The 19,010-nt window shown below is 34.7% G+C and overlaps 1 pseudogene; it reads right to left on the bottom strand.

Moving 5' to 3' along the window:
• The window catches only part of LOC113254321 (GTPase NRas-like), a 118,273-nt pseudogene that overhangs the window by 65,630 nt on the left and 33,633 nt on the right, over positions 1-19,010 (bottom strand).

Genomic DNA, 19,010 nt, shown 5'->3' with positions numbered 1-19,010 from the left:
ACCTAACTTACCAAATTTGTGAACATAGAGTTGTTTATAGTATTCCCTCACAATACATTTAATATCCACAGAATCAGTAATGATGACTTCTTTTTGTTTGTTATGTATGTAATTTTTGCTTCTCACTCTTTTTGTTGGTTAGTCAAGCTGGGAGCTCATCAATTTTATTGGTATTTTCAAATATTCAGCTTTTGGTTTCATTTCCCCTATTGTTTTCCTCTTTTCAATTTCATATATTTCTGTTCTAATTTTTATTATTCTTTCTTCTACTTGATTTAGGCATACAGTGTACTTATTTCTCTTTTTTTACTAAGATGGAAGCTTCAGTTATTGATTTTAGATCCTCAGTTTTTCTAATGTATGCATCTAATTCCCTCTCAGCACTGCTTATATTGTATCCCACAAATTTTTATAAATAATTATTTTCTCACTTAGTTCAAAATATTTTTATAAAATTTCTCTTGAGGGGCACTTGGGTGGCTCAGTTGGTTAAGCGTCTGCCTTTGGCCCAGGTCATGATCCCAGGGTCTTGGGATCAAGTCCTGCATTGGGCTCCCTCTCCGCATGGAATCTGCCTCTCCTCACCATCTGCCTGCAGCTCTCCCTGCTTGTGCTGTCTCTCTCTGTCAAATAAATACATAAAATCTCTCTAAAAAAAATAAAATTTCTCTTGAGTTTTTCCTTGACCCATATATTATTGAGAATTGGGTTAATATTTGGGGTTTTCCAACCATCTTTTTGTTATTGATTTCTAATTTGATTCTGTTGTGTGAAAACAAATTTTATGTGATTTCTATTCCTTTTAATTTGTTAAGATGTGTTTTATGGCCCAGAATGTAATCTATGTGGGTGAATGTTTCATGTGAGCTTCAGAAGAGTATGTAGTTTGCTGTTGTTAGATGGACTGTTCTATAAATATCAGTTAGATCCAGTTGATTAATAGTGCTGCTCTGGTCATCTACAAATTTGCTGATTTTCTGTCTCCTTGTTTACTGATTTTTTGTTTGCCTGTCAATTACTGAGAGACATTGAAATCTCCAGGTATACTAGTGGATTTTTTAAATTTCTTCTTGCAGTTCTCTTTTTATCTCATATATTTTGATGCTCTATTGTTAGGTGCATATACATTTAGGATTGTTATTACATTCTGGAGAATTAATTCCTTCTTATTATGTAGTGCTACAGCAATCCTTGTTCTAACTTTGCATTGTCTGGAATTATATAGCTACTTCAATTTTCTTTTGATTAGTGTTAGCATTATATAGATTGGGAACTCTGCAACAAGAGATTGGAGCAGGGGGTAGAAAGGCTGTACCACTAGAAAAATAAATAATAAAAATTATTAATTTAACTACATTTTTAAATATTTATTTATTTATGGTTCTAATGTGGTTAATGTTTTCACTGGACATGAAAATTATTTCAGTTATTTCAGGTAGTAATTATATCATATTCATGCATTTCCTACAGTGCCCATTAAATAACTTGCGTATACTGTACTTAACATACTACATTAATAATTAATATTTTTATATTTGTTTAACTGATTACTAAGTTATTTTACATAACTCAGTTGTTACTATAGTTTATAGCAATGTTGTTTCAATAAATATCTGTTGAAGAAATGCATGATCTAAATGTTAGGAGTTAATAGAACAACTTACCAGTGTGGAACAGAATGTTTTTTGCTGGAGAATAGGAAGAACTATAATAGGCAAAACCATGAACATTTTTAAAAGATTTCTTACAAATTTCAACTTTGTTCTGTAGGCATTATGAAGGCAAATAATATTTTCATGAACTCAGACTCTTAAGGTATTAAGATAGTGGCCATATGTAGGGTATTAAAGATGGTACTACACCAATTCAGTGTATTAAAGGGGTTAGAGTTAACTTTATATCAGCATGTACTATAAAGAATGCAAACTAGAAAATGATTAGATAGTTTACATGTACCTTAAGGCTTACTTGAGGATCAGAGAGAGGTTCATTGAATTATTTTCTGGCTAATGAAAATTAAATAAAATTAATTACAACAAATATCTTATTCTTAACATTTTACCATCAGGGGAATTAGAGAAAATAAGTACAATGACTGAAAAAAAAATCTGTAAAATAAAGCTAATATTTGAATGAATATAGATTTCTTTGAAACTCCCCAAATTATTATTTTATGTTACTACATTGGAAGTCATTAATCAATATATACTTACCGAGAGGATGTTTAAAAATAGAATTTTTTATTTTGAAACAAATCTGAATTTCCTTATTAGGAAAGGAGGAAACTAAATTTTAAATCACAGGTCTGAAAACAAAGATCTAGATGAAATTATAGTGTCCTATCTCATCTAGCTAAATCTGCCTCAAAATGAATGTGCCACTGCCATTCAATGACAGTAGAAGAAACTGAAAATTATGAAATATCAAAGTCCATGCTTTTCAGAAGCAGCATATGCAGACTGGGATTCTTTATGTTATATCTATTGATAAATTTGATTTCTTAGAGTGTTACACCCCAGATTCTCACTTATAGAATAACTTCACTTTGAAAGAATGATGAATGGTAGAAATAACTCTAGACTAAGGTGCAGGAGACCTGAGCTGTCACTTACCTTGTTTGTATCTTCAGGAAAGACTTTAACTGATCTCTGTTTGTCTCAGTTTCCTCTAAAGTGAAGAGGTTGGACTTAGTTTTAAAAACCACAAAATAATGATTGAGATTTTGCTACGTGGTTCTTTTTACAATGGATTAAGTAGGAAAATACTACCACCTAAGGATTTTGGTCTGCATATTTCACAAACAAATATAAATTGAGTAACCAAATCTTAGGAGAGTATTAAGCATCTTCTAAAACATGGCATGTGAAGTATCCCAGAGAAACTTTAATTATGCAAGTATCTGAATGCCTTGTGGCCTAGATTCCCCATTGTCAAAGCAATGATTAAATTAAAAATATCCCCGAACATCAGCCACACAACTAGAATAGCACTTGAGCAGTTATTTCTTACATTCAGCTCTAAAATATGCCAAATTTGTGTTTATAAACAATCTTCATTAAGTCTGACAGGCACTGTTGATCCAAGTTAAGTCTCTAATTTTGGGCATCCAGGGCCTCTGTCCTCTCTTTCTTCATCTCTTATTGTTTTCATGATGAGATGAATTAAAATTCTTATTTGTTATGCATTTGGTGTACCACTGCTCTTCCTGCTCATCTGTGCTTATAAGATTTTACTCTGCTTGCATAAGTGTTCATGAGCCCTCATTTTGAACAGCTGTGAGGAAGGCTGGTTAACTATTTGTAAACACCACCCAACGATCCTTGACAGTAATGGCAGTCCTGCAGAATACTGAAGTGCTATTTTATTGGGAGTGATAATGAGACTGTCTTGTCCAGGGGTCTGGTTATTACACCAATACCAAGCATTATCATTTAGTTGTGTGGTGTAAAATAATTAATTAGTCACTTTTTTTCCCCAGGAGTCTCTATACACAATGAAGGAAAAATGCTATGTGTAGTTTTGGCCTTTACTGAGATAATTCAAATTTATGCCATTTTTGAGTTTTCTAACTATCTGCTTTGGTTAGCTTTGAAAACAAATATCAAATTTTATATTGTGAATTGCCCCTTCTTTATAAGAGTAAAGTGATATTTAATTATATGAGTAAGATACTATCCATATAATATATACATACTTGTATATATAATATATATGATAGCTTATATCATACTATGCATAATATATACATAATAATATGTATATTATTAAGAAGACACAAACATTTTTCCTATATGGTCACTAAGCTTAGAAATAAGAAAAATGCTTTTATTGTATCAATTATAGGTTAGCTCTAAGGAGACACTCTTAATAATGGGGGTTGGTTAATAAAGACAGTCGCTATTGAAAAAGGACCTGGACCTACTTAAGGCATCAGTAAATTATTGTTGAATAAAAGCATAAAAAGTTATGAAGACTTCCCCTTTTTCTCTGAGAGCATGTAGCTTTTTAAGTTGCAAAGATGCAAATAAAATCCCTGTTTTCTCATTGCAATTCAAAGCCTGTGCTGCTCCATCTTTATGCATGTAGCTTTATATACCAAAATCTTTCTTTATTTCACTAAAGTCATTTTGTAGATTTCTATATATACTTAGTGCACATTTTTCATGAAGTATGCACAATGCTGAAGTATTTATAAGTTGTTGCTCATATGAATGAGATATATTTTTAAATTTTATTCTCCAACTGGTTATGGTAGTAACAGTAGGAATAAAAATAATGTCATTTACACTAGACTCTCGAATTTTGCTCAAAAACATTTTTGAATGCCTACTATGTGCAAGGAACTATACTAGGAATTGGGATAACTGGTGAAAAATGTAGGGAATTTGTTTTCAAGGAGCTTACATGGGTCAATAACCCTATCTTAAGGAAATACAGAATAAAAGAATTCTCTGGAGACTGTTAAGATATCATTGTCCCATAGCACTCTTGCATTTCTAAACCTCTGGTAGCAGAAACACTGACTGCCTTTGTTCTCAACAATCTTTTCACTAATGTTATATAGTAAATAGCCTTGGAAAATAGAGATAACAATGTTTCACTCCAGAGCAAAGGGCAGATTTGCTTATGGTTTTGGAATATATAGTGTCTGTCTTGACAGCAAAGACAGACATGCTTTCTGACTATTATAAAAGTCAGCTTCTCTAAGCTCAGGGTTGCTATCCAGTAAGATGATCTGCTGCATGTGTTGCTTGACCCTCTTTGTGGACCCTCTTGACCATCCTGTGGAAATTGGGCTCAGAGAACCAGAACAAATACTGAAACTCTTTCTGCTATTACCATGAGTAATAAAGTCCTTTGTCCCTGACCTAGGAATCTCATGTCTTCTGCCAGCATCCATGAAACTGGGGCTGGCTAACTAGCTAACCTACAAACAGAGTTAAATCTCAGATCTTCATAATTCTGGACAGAGACCTGAAGTCAAAGTAGGACATAGTCAAGCCACAGCAGGACAGGTGTAGGGATGTCAAAGGGAGCAATGTAAGGAAAGAACTATCACGATCATAGCCTTAGTTTGCTTAGTGTTGCAAAAGTAATCCTGGGGTGGGGGATATGAATTTGGAAGACTTGAAATTGCACAGGTAATCACAGCCTAATTTACTGAGTGCTAACTACCTTTCAAGGACTTTTGTCTACACTTTACATAAGTTAGTTAATTTTTAGCAACTGATTACATAGATATAATTACTATTCCCATTTTATAGATTAAAAAATGAAGGCAGAGAAGGGATAAGTAACTTGTTCAAATTCATTCAGTTTGTTAGAAGTGGAATCAAGATTTGAACACAAACTGGGTGACTTCAAAGCCCATGGTCCCTACCATTGGACTATATACCTTGAGGGGGTCTTGGACTGAGGCAACATTGTGAAGAACTTTGTAAAGCACAGTAAATACGGTGGGATTCATGCAAGTAAAATGGGTAACCACCAAAAAGCAGGGAAATGACCCGATTAGTTGAGATGTGTATGCTCCAGAAAAGGATACCATCAGAGGTACTTGAAGAGCGGTTGTAATAGTCTAGGCTAAAAAGGATTATGGAAAGAAGATAAAAAGACAAATTGTGATACTGTATAGGCATCTTTTAAAAATCTGTTCTACGAAGTGCAAATTCTGGTGAATAGTATGCACTCAAAAAATATATTTCAAATTAATTAATTAATTTGGCCACTATCAAGAAACCATTTTCTAATTGTAATAATTTTATAATTAATTTTCGTTTTTTACATAAATGTAATATCTTCTCATAATTTTATCTTACTCTGCATCTTTCCATTGTTTGTTTTTATCTGTTTCTAGTATTGTATTGGGCAGAAATTCCAAAATTGTATTCAGTAACAATATTCATTTAATTTGTGTTTATTCATATAAATTTAAAGATTATGCTTCTGGGAAATGGGTTAGCAAATGTCTGTAAAGGGTCTAATAGTAGATTTATTAGGCTTTGTGGGCCATACTGTCCCTGCTGCAACTGCTCAAATCTGCTATTGTGATGAGGAGGCAACCATAGGTAATATTTCAATGAGTGGCCAAGTCTGTGCCAACAAAATTTTATGTGAGTGCTGCTTTAAAATATATCTATGAATTATTTTTTGTATTATCATATACGTATCATATACATATTTAATTTATTGATTTAACAAACATTTACTGAATCCATACAATTTCCTGAATATGTACAATATAGATATTGGACTATAGCAATGTGCAAATCATTGTCCTCATGGAGCTTGCAGTACAATAAGAAGGTGTAATTTAAAACAAATCACTGTGTGTGTGTGTGTATGTGTGTGCGCACGTGTGTGTGTGTGTGTGTGTGTGTGTGTGTGTGTGTCTGTAAGTGAATGTATATATGCCCTAGTGATGGGAAATTTTATTTAAATGTTAGCCGTTAGGGGCATCTGGTCATATTGGAATATACTTTATTTGTTTTAGCTAGGTCATCAGAATGGAAATTTATGACCAACAAGTCATTTTGACTCAGCCAGTAATGGCATTTCTATATATATATATGGTGATTCCGCTTCTCCCATTACTCACACATAAATATGTTGGTATGTATGATACATAACACAAAAAATTCTCTGGGAAAGTGTGAGTAAAATTATTTAATGAATCCAGGTTCTTTTGGGGAACCAAGCTTCTGAAATCCATACTTCTGCCCTCAGAGATAAACATTGAAACGTGTCTGATATAATGAAATATTCCTAATTGCCAAGTGACCATATGAAGTTGGCACCCACACTGACCCAGTTACTACAGCAAATGCAAAACTCCCGCACATGAAACAGGATAAACTACTGTTTCACAAGCAATGCCGTTTGGTCCTTGATTTCCACCACATGTCCTACTGCAGTCTATATCTTGCATCAGACGATTGCACTGCTTGAGCTGGGTGATTTTTGGTCATACGTTGGTTATCTTGGGGCATTTTTTAAAAACTGGAGGTTGCATTGCAAATCTAGATTTCCTATTTTTAGCAGCCATAACATGCAACCATGAGAGAATCAATAGAATTAACAGGACTCTTTCAATTCTGAGCAAACTTTTTTTTTTTGAGAGTTTTTTAAAAAAAAATATTTTATTGATTTGACAGAGAGAGAGCACAAGCACGAGAGCAGCAGGCAAAGGGAGAGGGAGAAGCAAGCTCCCCACCTAGCAGGGAGTCTGATGTGGGGCTCAGTCCCAGGACCCCGGGATCATGACCTGAGCCAAAGGCAGGTGCTTAACAGACTGAGCCACCTAGGTGCCCCTGAGCAAACTTTTTTATTGAAGTATAGTTAGCATGCAATATTATATTAGTTTCAGGGTTACAATATATTCATTTGAAAACTCTATACATTACTCAATGCTTACCATAAGTATGGTCTCCATTTGTCCCCATTCAATGTTATTACAAATATTATTGAGTATATTCCTTATGCTATACTTTTCATCCCGTGCCTTCTTTCTTTTATATCTAGAAGTTTGTAGCTCTTAATCCCCTTCATCTTTTTGCCCATCTCCCTACCTACCTCCCCTCTGGCAATTACCAGTTTATTCTTTGTATTTAAGAGTCTTTTCTTTTCTTTTCTTTTCTTTTCTTTTCTTTTCTTTTCTTTCTTTTTTTTCCTTTTCTTTTCTTTTCTTTCTTTTCTTTTCTTCTTTCTTTTTTTTTTGGTTTGTTTGTTCATTTGTTTTGTTTTTTAGATTCTACATATTAATGAAATCATATGACCTTAGTCTACCTCTGTCTGACTTATTTCAATTAGCATAATACCTTCTAGGTCCATCCATATGGCTGCAAATGGCAAGATTTCATTCTTTTTTATGGTTCAGTAATATTCTATCTATCTATCTATCTATCTATCTATCTATCTATCTATCTATCCTACATCCTCTTTATTCATTCATCTATCAATGGACACAGGCTGCTTCCATAATTTGACTATTGTAAATAATGCTACAATAAACATAGAGGTGAATATATCTTTTCGAATTAGTGTTTTTGTTTTCTTTGGGTAAATATCCAACAGTGGAATTACTAGATCATATGGTATTTCTATTTTTAAATTTTTGAGGAAACTCCACACTGGTTCCCCAATGATTGAACCAATTTAAATTCCTATCAGCAGTGCATGAGGGTTCCTTTTTCTCCATATACTCACTAAGACTTATTATTTCTTATCTTTTTGATAATAGCCATTCTTACTGATGAAAGTGATATCTCACTGTGGTTTTGCTTTGCATTTCCCTGATATTTAGTGTGTCTGTTGGCCATCTATATGTCTTCTTTGGAAAAATGTCTATTCCTGTCCTCTGTCCAGTATTTAATCAGATTCTTCTTCTTCTTCTTCTTCTTCTTCTTTTTTTTTTTTTTTTTGGTGTTGAGTTGTATAAGTTCTTTAAATATTTTGGATATTGACCCTTTATTGTATATATTATTTGCAAATATCTTCTCTCATTCATTGGGTTGCCTTTTTGTTTTCTTGGTGGTTAAAAAGATTATTTAGTTGTTTGTTTATTTAGTTAGTTGACAGATGGAGAGATGGAGAAAGAGAGTATAAGCAGAGGGAGCAGCAGAGGGAGAGGGCAGGCTCCTCACTAAGCAGGGAGCCCCATGCAGGCTGGATCCCAGGACCATGACCTGAGCCAAAGGCAGACACTTAACCAGCTGAGCCACTCAGGTGCTCCTGATGGTTTTTCCTTTGATGTGTAAATGCTTTTTATTTTGGTATAGTCCCAATAGTTTATTTTTGCTTTCATTTCCTTTCTGTTATGAAGACATTTCCATAAATATCTTCCTGAGGTCTATTTCCAAGAGATTACTATTTTCTTTTAGGAGTTTTATGATTTCATATCTCACATTTAAGTGTTTCATCCGTTTTGAGTTTATTTTTGTGTATGGTATAAGAAAGTGTTCCAGCTTTCATTCTTTTGAATGTAGCTGTCCAGTTTTTCCAACACCATTTACTGAAAAGACTGTCTTTTCCCCCATTATATTCTTGCCTACTTTGTTGTAAATTAATTGACCATATAGGTATGGATTTATTTCTGGGCCATCTACCCTTCCTATATGTCTATTTTTGGGCCAGTATCATACTGTTTTGATTACTATACTAGTCAAGAGAAAAAAAAAGGAACAAAGCTGGAAGTATCACAATCCCAGATTTCAAGATACACTATAAAGCTACAGTAATGAAAACAGTATGACACTGGCACAAAAATAGATACATAGATCAGTAGAACTTTTGGTTTTTCCTTCTGTTGGAAATGGCAGTTAGAAAAATTCTTCTTGCATGGAGATAGGAGTCTGAGGTTCTGATTTAACTCAGGATCGAACTTCAGAGAAAAGGATGTTTCACTTTACACAGATTATTGTGAAAGAAAAAAATGTATTCAATCAATTAAAGTTTTGTTTTAATTAATTTAATCTAATCAGATAATTTCATTTAATTGATACAATTAATTAATATTTAACCCAATTAATATCTTATCTAATTAGAATTTAATGATTTAAAATATGTGACTTATTTTTATATCACTAGTCTTTTAGAGACATATTGTGGAAAATAAATTCAATATTGTTCTCTGTATCATTTATAAATTTTTTGTTAGGTTGAGGTATTGGTATTAGTGTAATCATCCATTTGGTGATCACTTAATTTTCCTTATTTAATTTTATTTAAACTCAAAACATTGAATCATCCTTGATTTCTAAAATAAACTCTGTCTAGTGGTAAACTCTATCTTACGTGAAAGTAAAATTTGCTGAGCATTAACTCTGTGTTATTGCTCTACTAGTCAATTATATTGATTATTTCAATGATCCTGACAAGGTATTTTAAGGCACGCATTCTTTCCTCAGTATTTTTAAAATGTGGGACTCAGAGAAGTTAAATAAATTACGTAATTTTCAACAACAAGTAAATGAAAAAAACTGAACTTCAACAATTAATCCATGTGACTTCATTGGAGCAAATTGTTTATCTTATGACAGATTATGCTTTCATCAACTCTTGAATTGCGTTTGCTTATAATGTACTTAATATCTCTTCCCTTAAATGAATAAGTAGTATTATTCTAGTTTATTATGATTTTTACCAAATTTAAAAATGAAAAACATAGAAGATATTTTTAAATGAGAATATTTATTCAATTCTATATAAATGAATATGACAACCTAAATGAAGTATGTGATTTTCTAGCAAAAACTTGATTATTTATGACATTTCTCCAAAACCCAACATAGTTCCATGTTCAACATTAAAAAAAAACAAAAACAAAAAGTCACCAGCAGTTGTTACTTTAGAATTCCTACAGAATTTCATGTCTTCAGTTATATTCCCTGTTTCAAAGCATGAATTGCTTTTCAGGTGAAAAACTTGGGATGGCAGAAGTTTATTCATGTGCAGTGAGGGAGAACCCAGGGTGGAAAATAGTGGTTCATTGCTCTGGTCAGACAACCAAGTGAGAAGGTAGTTATTCCTAGAACTTCTCAAATAGGGAATACTGTACTGATCTACTGAGAGTTGAAGTAGCAGGAGCTTCTTTGGGAGACTGAAGATTACAACAGTATTGCTTCTCCTCCAGGGAATTCAAGACCAGGGTGTTGGTACAGCTAGACAGTGGCTCTTTTTTGATGTTCTAACTTTAAAAGTATTTGTTACATCACTATGCATGGTAACCTCATTCAACCTGAGTCCCATCATTATTGCTGTTGAGTTTCTTCATTTGATACTTAAAAAATATCTCTTACCAGTGTGTAAAAGGCATCTTCGACAATCTTCTGGTCTTGGCTGAGGTTTCAGTGAATAGAATCCCATAACTCTTGGCCAGTTCGTGGGCTTGTTTTGTGTCAACTGTCCTTGTTGACAAATCACACTTGTTTCCTACTAGCATCATAGGTACATCACCTGCATCTTTTACTTGCTTAATCTGTCCCCTGGAGAAGTTAATGACTGCAAATGATTTGCTATTATTGATGGCAGATACCCAGAGGAAGCCTTTACCTGTCCTCATGTGTTGATCTCTCATGGCATTGTACTCTTCTTGACCAGCTGTACACAGTATGTCCAACAGACAGGTTTCACCATCTATAACCACCTGTTTTCAGTAAGAATCCTCTGTGGTGGGATCATATTCATCTACAAAGTGGTTCTGGATTAGCTGGCTTGTCAGTGCACTTTCCCCAATATCACTTACTCCAACCACCACCAGTTTGTATTCACACCAGCAAGAACTTTGAAATTTGCTGCCTCCATTTCAGATGGATTTAGGACCACAACTGGGAAGAATGCTGGAGACCCCAGAATTGCCATGAACAACCTTCACTAGGAATTAAGTCCAAATTATTTTAACACTTAAGCCAACCAGTATTGCTAATTCTATTTAAATTTTTTAAATCTAAATTCTATTTAAGTTATTGCAAAGAACTAAGAATATAATGCTTGCAACATCTTTTTGAAATCAGCAGAATATATTTTTTAAAGATTTTATTTATTTATTTGACAGAGAGACAGCCAACGAGAGAGGGAACACAAGCAGGGGGAGTGGGAGAGGAAGAAGCAGGCTCCCAGTGGAGCAGGGAGCCTGATGCGGGGCTCGATCCCAGGACCCTGGGATCATGCCCTGGGCCGAAGGCAGACGCTTAATGACTGAGCCACCCCAGTCACCCTGAAATCAGCAGAATATTGATATCAGCATCTGTCAAAGGTAGATAATATTTATAAAAACAATAACAAAAACCCTCAAGGTCATTTTTGAATGTTAGTGCATAATCCAAAATGAAATTAGATTCTAATTAAGAATAAAGAGCTAGTATCCAAGACCTATAAAGAACTTATCAAACTCAACACCCAAAGAACAAATAATCCAATCAAGAAATGGACAGAAGACATGAACAGATATTTCTCCAAAGCAGACATCCAGATGACCAGCAGACACATGAAAAAGTGCTCAACATCACTTGGCGTTAGGGAAATACAAACAAAATCACAATGAGATACCACCTTACACTAGTCAGAATGGCTAAAATTAACAAGTCAGGAAACAACAGATGTTGGCGAGGATGCAAAGAAAGGGGAACCCTCCTACACTGTTGGTAGGCATGCAAGCTGGTGCAGCCACTCTGGAAAACAGTATGGAGTTTCCCCAAAAAGTTGAAAGTAGAGCTACCCTATGACCCAGCAATTGCACTACTGGGTACTTACCCCAAAGATACAAATGTAGTGATACGAAGGGACACCTGTACCCCAATGTTTATAGCAGCAATGTCCACAATAGCCAAACAATAGAAAGAGCACAGATGTCCATTGACAGACAAATGGATAAATAAGATGTGATATATATCACACATATCTATCTATCTATCTATCTATCTATCTATCTATCTATCTATCTATCATGGAATATTATGCACCATCAAAAAATGAAATCTTGCCGTTTGCAACAACGTGGATGAAACTAGAGGGTATTATGATTCCACACTTAACACCATTTTGTTCCCTTGACCAAAAGATGGGCTGATGATCCAAACTAGAGCAATTAAAGTTTTCTGTTGGAAAGGGAAAGGGGCAATGGTGTTTCAGTCCCAGTTAAAGCTGTATTCTTGAAAAGGGAATATAAAAACTGGAGAGCTTAATAGGAATCCAATATTTTCCATTTTATAGACTAGAAATAGAGAGAAAGCTGGTACAGAAAATAAAAAACTGATAAAAGAGATGAAAATATAAAAGCCATAAAAAGACATGGAGAGTAAGGTAGAAAGTATAGACGAGGTTTCTCACAGTGTGTTGAGCCCTGGTGCCAGGCAATTCTATGCTAAGATGAAGGTTCTCCTTCGGTTTGTGGTATGCCAGAATCTTTATATTTCATTTCACATTATTTTTGAGCTAGAAAATGGGTGTAATATTTTAAAAAGATAAGATCATGTATTTTGTATTTCTTTTAAATTATAGCCTTCTTTACTTCCCAGCCATTAAAGCATTTCCATGGTCCAGGGGAGAGTCACATAATCTGGAACAAAGATGTCAAGTGTATGGTAAATGACAGCTTTGGTGTTCCAATAAAACAGTAGTTTTGCAATCGAGGCTCAAATGAAAGACAAAAGAATTTTAAAATTCCAATATTTTTTACGTTAAAAAAATGTAGAGACCTGGGTTTTTATTTTACTATATAGAAAGAATCTTGGGATATTATGGAGAGACATCTGAGTCTGTAGAGTGTCTAGAGTAAGAAAGAGGGAGAAAAGAGCAAAAGATCAGATGCTGTGTCTTTAGTTCTCTATTCCACCCCTAATCTAGTTCACCTGATGATAAACCTCAAGATGAAGATTGGGTAGTAATAGAGGAACCCCAGAAGGTATATGTGTATGTGAGGGTTGCTGAAAAGAAAGGAGCCCCACAATTTCTTGGATCTAAGGAGGCCATTTGGCTGAATGTCCCACACCAACATGGACACACTCAGCTGAGTGGTGATGGCCAAATGGCCACAGACTACACCCTATCGTACTCTCACCCTTACCTGTACACATTCTGTGCATAATGAGTGAATGTCTCAAAGACACTGTGTGTTCTCAGTGGAGAACAGAGAAATCATTGATTCATTATGGAGGGTAGTTCTTCAGGAAGGGATCAAAGGAACATATGGCTGAGATTCAGCAGAGCAGCTGCGGCAGAAAAGTCTGAGGAGGGGCCACATCGGAGTAGTGGAGCCTGTTTGTAGAAGCAAAGGGCCCTCGCGGCACTGACTGTGCAGAGAAAAAATGAGACATAAACATGACTTTCATCAGCCACAATATCAAGAATAGATAACAGCAAGATGAACAACAACCAAGTGGGACAAGGGACGTCCTAGAGAAGGCTGCTAACCAATTTGAGGTTTTTGGTTTTTGTTTCTTGGTTTTTTTTGGTTACCATTGGCTAAAGATGATAAGTAATCAATCAAATCAGTTCTTACCTTTGAACAATTTATTGAATTTAATGATTTTTGAGATCAAAATTCCAATTCGGGGATTCATTTGTTTCATTCAATCATGGTTTTGTACTGCTAAATTGGGGTATTCCATGAACGGAAAGAAACAGTAGAAGTAGAACTTACTTATGTCAATAGTTGATATTGCACTCAACTGGTTCGGTTGATACAATAATAATAAAATCTTCATTGCCTTTCCACAAGCACATATGAAATAAGTTGCCCCTCAGGTGAAAATCCTGAGGTGACTGAAAACACACATGTCACAAAATGCTGCAGTGTGCATGTGTTGGCAGTCTTGGTGAAGAAACAAGTTACCTCATTCTTCTTAAGTACTTCCTCCGTCCTTCAAGAAAAGTTGAAGGAAGAGTTGGGGGTGGCAACATGGGTCAGTATCAATGGAAAGGGAAGAAAGTAAGGGCATGAGCTTTCTATTCTGCGTGTCAGTTTGGTCTCGCTGAGTCAGTTAGGAACCTGCCACCCTTCTCCATTGCAGAGTAGTATCTGCTCAGCAGGACTTTGCAAACTCTACAGGTCCTTACAAAATAGGTTCTGCAATGTTCAATAATAGCCCACTGTAATTAAAGCAACTCCTTTTTTAAGGTGCTTAGGCTATTTTGATAAATTGAGAAGTCTCTAAATCAGTTATCTCAGCAGGTTTCCTAAATTGTCGATTAACAATTTAGATAGTTTTTGGGTTTGATTTTTGTTGTTGTTGTTGTTGTTGTTTTTTAATCTGTTTGAGTGACTGTGCTGGGCCAAATCTAATACTTATCCCATCAATTGCCCTCTTCCCTTTCAAAAACTTCACCTCTAAATAGAGACCCCTGGGAGACAATCTTTTTCGAAATTGCATTTTGTCTTTGCTATTAATGATGCTTAAAGGGTGTGAAACGTTAAATCATGACCCTGTAGGACTTTGGAACTTTTGCTCAGCCAAAGTGTCATTTTATTTTATTCTTTAGGGTTGTAATTTTTTATACTAATGTAGGATTTAGCGGTAGACTGTAATTAAGCTGTAGTTGATGGGCCTAACTTTTATAAGCAATTAGATGTATTTGCTTTTTTTGCTCCTCTACTGAGAATATGCACGGGCTTTGTGGAATCACTAAGATGTATCCCTCTGCCCCCACTTTTCTTTTGGTTCCTGCTCAGTGCAAAGAGAACACACAGCATTCTGCAATGTTTTTATTCTATTATTGCTTGAAATATTGACTTCACATTCCGCTGGAGAAATTGAATGTGTGCAGGAATGTAGCATACTATTTAAGCATCTATGTTCCCTTCCATTTTATGTTTTTCTCACCATATAACCTTTCTATCCTTCCTACAATTCTGCCCTTTTTATATTACACACAAAGGTGAAAATGGGCAGGGCTCAAAGGCCTAGAACATCTTATAACTATGCAAGAATACAAGAGACTCGATTATGACATAGCTCTTCGAATATTTTTCACCTTTAAAAAATAAGAAAACAAACCAAGTCAGAATTTAGACTTCCAAATTACAAGGAAATTGGCATCTATAGATGCTAAGATATTGTCACAATTGGGCCAAGTGCCTTTTTTTTCCAAATTATTCCTTTTTAGTTACTTTCTTTAAAACATCCACACATATGATTACTGTATTGTGATACCTATGTACTCTTGAGAAAGAGCATTGATGAAAATCATTAAGTATTGTTTCATCAATAATTATGTGTTTTCCATACTTAGTGATGGAGCTAGCCAAAAGACCATTTTAATCATTACTGTATCCTTTTCTAAATCATTTCTTACTGTTTAAAAAATTATAAATAAGTGTTGCTACTTGCTATAATCCCAACCTTAAAATACATAGACACACACACACACACATACACACCCCACAAACACAGGCACACATACAGTTTTACATATCATGTGTTATTAGGGGAAGGCTGTGGTAGAAGTCTCTGAGGCTCCTACCACTCTTGATTCCCCATAGCAACATAGTTTTTAGATCAGTCAAAACCCCATAGAGACATATGCAAGAGTTCACATCTTTTATGCTGGACCTCCTCAGGATACACTAATTTGCTACAGCTGTGCCCATGCCCATTCCCTCCCAGGTTCCTGGCAAGCCTGACCTTGATGGTTGACAGGTGTGGGAGCTACTGGCTCAGGGGGGAAGAAAATTAACCCTGTTTCTGCCGGAGCCCTCTTATGCCTGAATGGGAATAATCTTCACTTCTCAGCATGAGAAGCCAGTATGAATTTTTTAATCAGTCAGAAAGCATTCTATTCCCAAAAGCATTGGCACACAAGATTATAACTAGAGATATTTCCTAGAAGCAGGAAGATGAAGATAGGCAACAGCTGGTTCAGTAACCATGCTAGAAGATCCTTTAACATTCTTAGAAAAGAAAATATTTAGAATTCCCTGACACATATGGAGAAGAGGAAAAAGCTCTTGCTCTGTTCCTCCTTCACAATTTGCCCTCTTCAGAAATAAAAGGAGGGGGGTACTTTTATAAATGTTTTAAAGGATTGAGCCATTTTGAAATGGTATATTTTTGACCATTTTAATTATTTGATTTGTTTTCTTTTTTGCTTGGTGCACAGTCAGAGGTAAACTGAAATGGCTTCTGCTGGTAGTGGGCCATCGTAAAAAGCTCAAATGACAGTGGGAAATTGCTTTTGTGATGAAGGGAGGCATTAATAAAAGCTTTGCTCATGTTTACCCTTTTAAATTGGCCCTAGAGGAGTTGATTAAACTACCCCATTGGCAGTGGCTGGTTGATACATAGGTTATGAAATGTTTTATGCCGTAGGTGGTGGTTGAGTTTGGAGGTATCTACATTTTTCTCATCTGGTTTGGTATGTCATTGAAGTTTCATTTAAACTCTTTGTCCCATTGTGATCTGGTAAAACTTTACGTCTTTGCCCATAAAGAAAATATTGTACTTTTATGAAAATGTCATATTTTGCTTCTCATAAGGCTTTCAAGACACCGAATTATTCTATCTGGGATATCAGGGCTTCAGTAGATACTGGCGGCTAGGAATTTTTGTTTGTTTGTTTTTAATTTAAAAGAAAAGTAACACAAGCAAAGTCAAAGTAGGATTTTTTTTTAATGTGAATTTCTTGAATTTAACTATACGTTTGAGATACCAAAGAAAGTGCACTAAATAACTTTTATAGCTCACTTGGGAGTCTTCCATTTGAGTCAGAGAATAAGAAAAGATTCATGTAGTTCAGCTGTCTAAGGGTACTCAGCGTGAGAAACCAGTGCAGAGTGAAGGCTCCCCTAGGATGGCCTATCTTATTCCCACTATTGTGCTATTCCTTAATGCTTGTCTTCTCACCCTGAACAGCATGACAGGTGCTGTGCTCAGAGCATCTGCAAAGGCAGTTAGTAGAAGACAGGATCTCTTATAGAAACTCAAATGTCCTCCTTAGAGGATTCAGTTGATAAAGGTAATATTTGATTTCTGGAAGAATTCTATTTAACTTTATTTTTGGTTTTGAATCTTGAAATTTTCTCCGGTGAAAGGCAGCTAGTGAGAGTCAAAGACATTCATACATTTTTGAATCACTTGGTTTTTCACAATGAGTGTATAAAGTATAAATTTTTATCCTAACTTTGTAGATGAAGACTGTAACCATGAGATGTTGAATTCCTGCTCAGACAGCTAATAAGTGTGAGGATCCCAGTATTATCCTGGTTTGCCTGGATCCAAGACCAACTTCTGTCCTTTGTAGTAAGTTTTCTCCTCTGAAAGAAAAAAGAAATAGGGGAATTAAGATTTTCCTTAGAAATGTGTAATGTGATGAGTCTTAAAGAGTTTTCAGTTTAACTCTTCTTCATTTAATATAGACAAAAATGAAGACCTATAGAGAAAAAGGGACTAAGCCCAAATCATACTGTTCTTTTTTTTTCTTTCGTATGGTTTAAAATTATATAGGCTTTTTTAATCATGTATTTCTTTTTTTCTTTTCTTTTTTTTTTTTGGTATAACTTTTGTATAATTTATTTAGAGTAATAGTTAAATAAGCTTTAACTATATCCGTGTAATCATCATCATAATCAAGATATAGAACAGTTCTATCACTCAGCCCTTCTTTTGTACTCCTTTATGATCAGTCTTCCTACTGCTTACTCCACACATCACTGATAATGCTTGATGTCAATATAGACCTATTTTGCCTGATCTAGAATATTGTGTATTTGAAATCATACAGCACACAATTTCTTTAGTTTATTTGTTCATGTAGCTGGGGTATCATAGTACTGTCTTTTTTTACTTGCTGAAAAATATTCCATTATATGGGTATACTATGCTTATCTACTCACTTGGGTTGTTACAGGTTTTTGCCTATTGAGAGTAAAACCTATGTGCAAGGCATTTCATACCTCGTAGGTAAATACTTAGAATTGCTTAGTTTTTTGGTAAGAAACTGCCAAATTGATTGCCAAAATGTTTATTCAATTTTATATTCCTAACCAGTAGTGTATGAAACTTCCAGTTGCTTTATATCCTAGTCAACAACTATAGTTTCAACGTTTTAAATTTTAGCCATTCTGGCTGTTACAGCAATATCTCATGGTTTTACTTTTCATTTCCCTGAGGCTTAGAGGCATTGGGCATCTTATGTTTGTTAGTCATTCACATTCATGTATCTTCTTTGGTGAAATATATATTTGAATCGTTTGCCCATTTTTTTTAATTTGGGTTTCTAATTTTCTTCTTGAGTTGGAAGAATGATTTTTATATGTTGGATAAAAGTCCTTTATCAGATAAATGTAAAGTAAATATGTTCACCTAGTTTGCGAGTCACCTTTTCATTTTTTTAATGATTGTCTATCTATCTATATATCTAATTTTTTTTTGCATTCTACCTAGAAACATTTGCCTAAATAAAATTACAATGATTTTTCTCCTATATTATCTTCTGGAAATTTTAGTTTAATATTTTAAGTTTTGAGTTCATTTTTGTGTACATTATGAGGTAAGGTATATAGTTCATTTTTTTCCCCA

The sequence above is a fragment of the Ursus arctos genome, unplaced genomic scaffold, assembly GCF_023065955.2.
Source record: "Ursus arctos isolate Adak ecotype North America unplaced genomic scaffold, UrsArc2.0 scaffold_12, whole genome shotgun sequence".
Classification (NCBI taxonomy): Eukaryota; Metazoa; Chordata; class Mammalia; order Carnivora; family Ursidae; genus Ursus; species Ursus arctos.
This window is presented reverse-complemented; position numbering and strand designations above follow the sequence as displayed.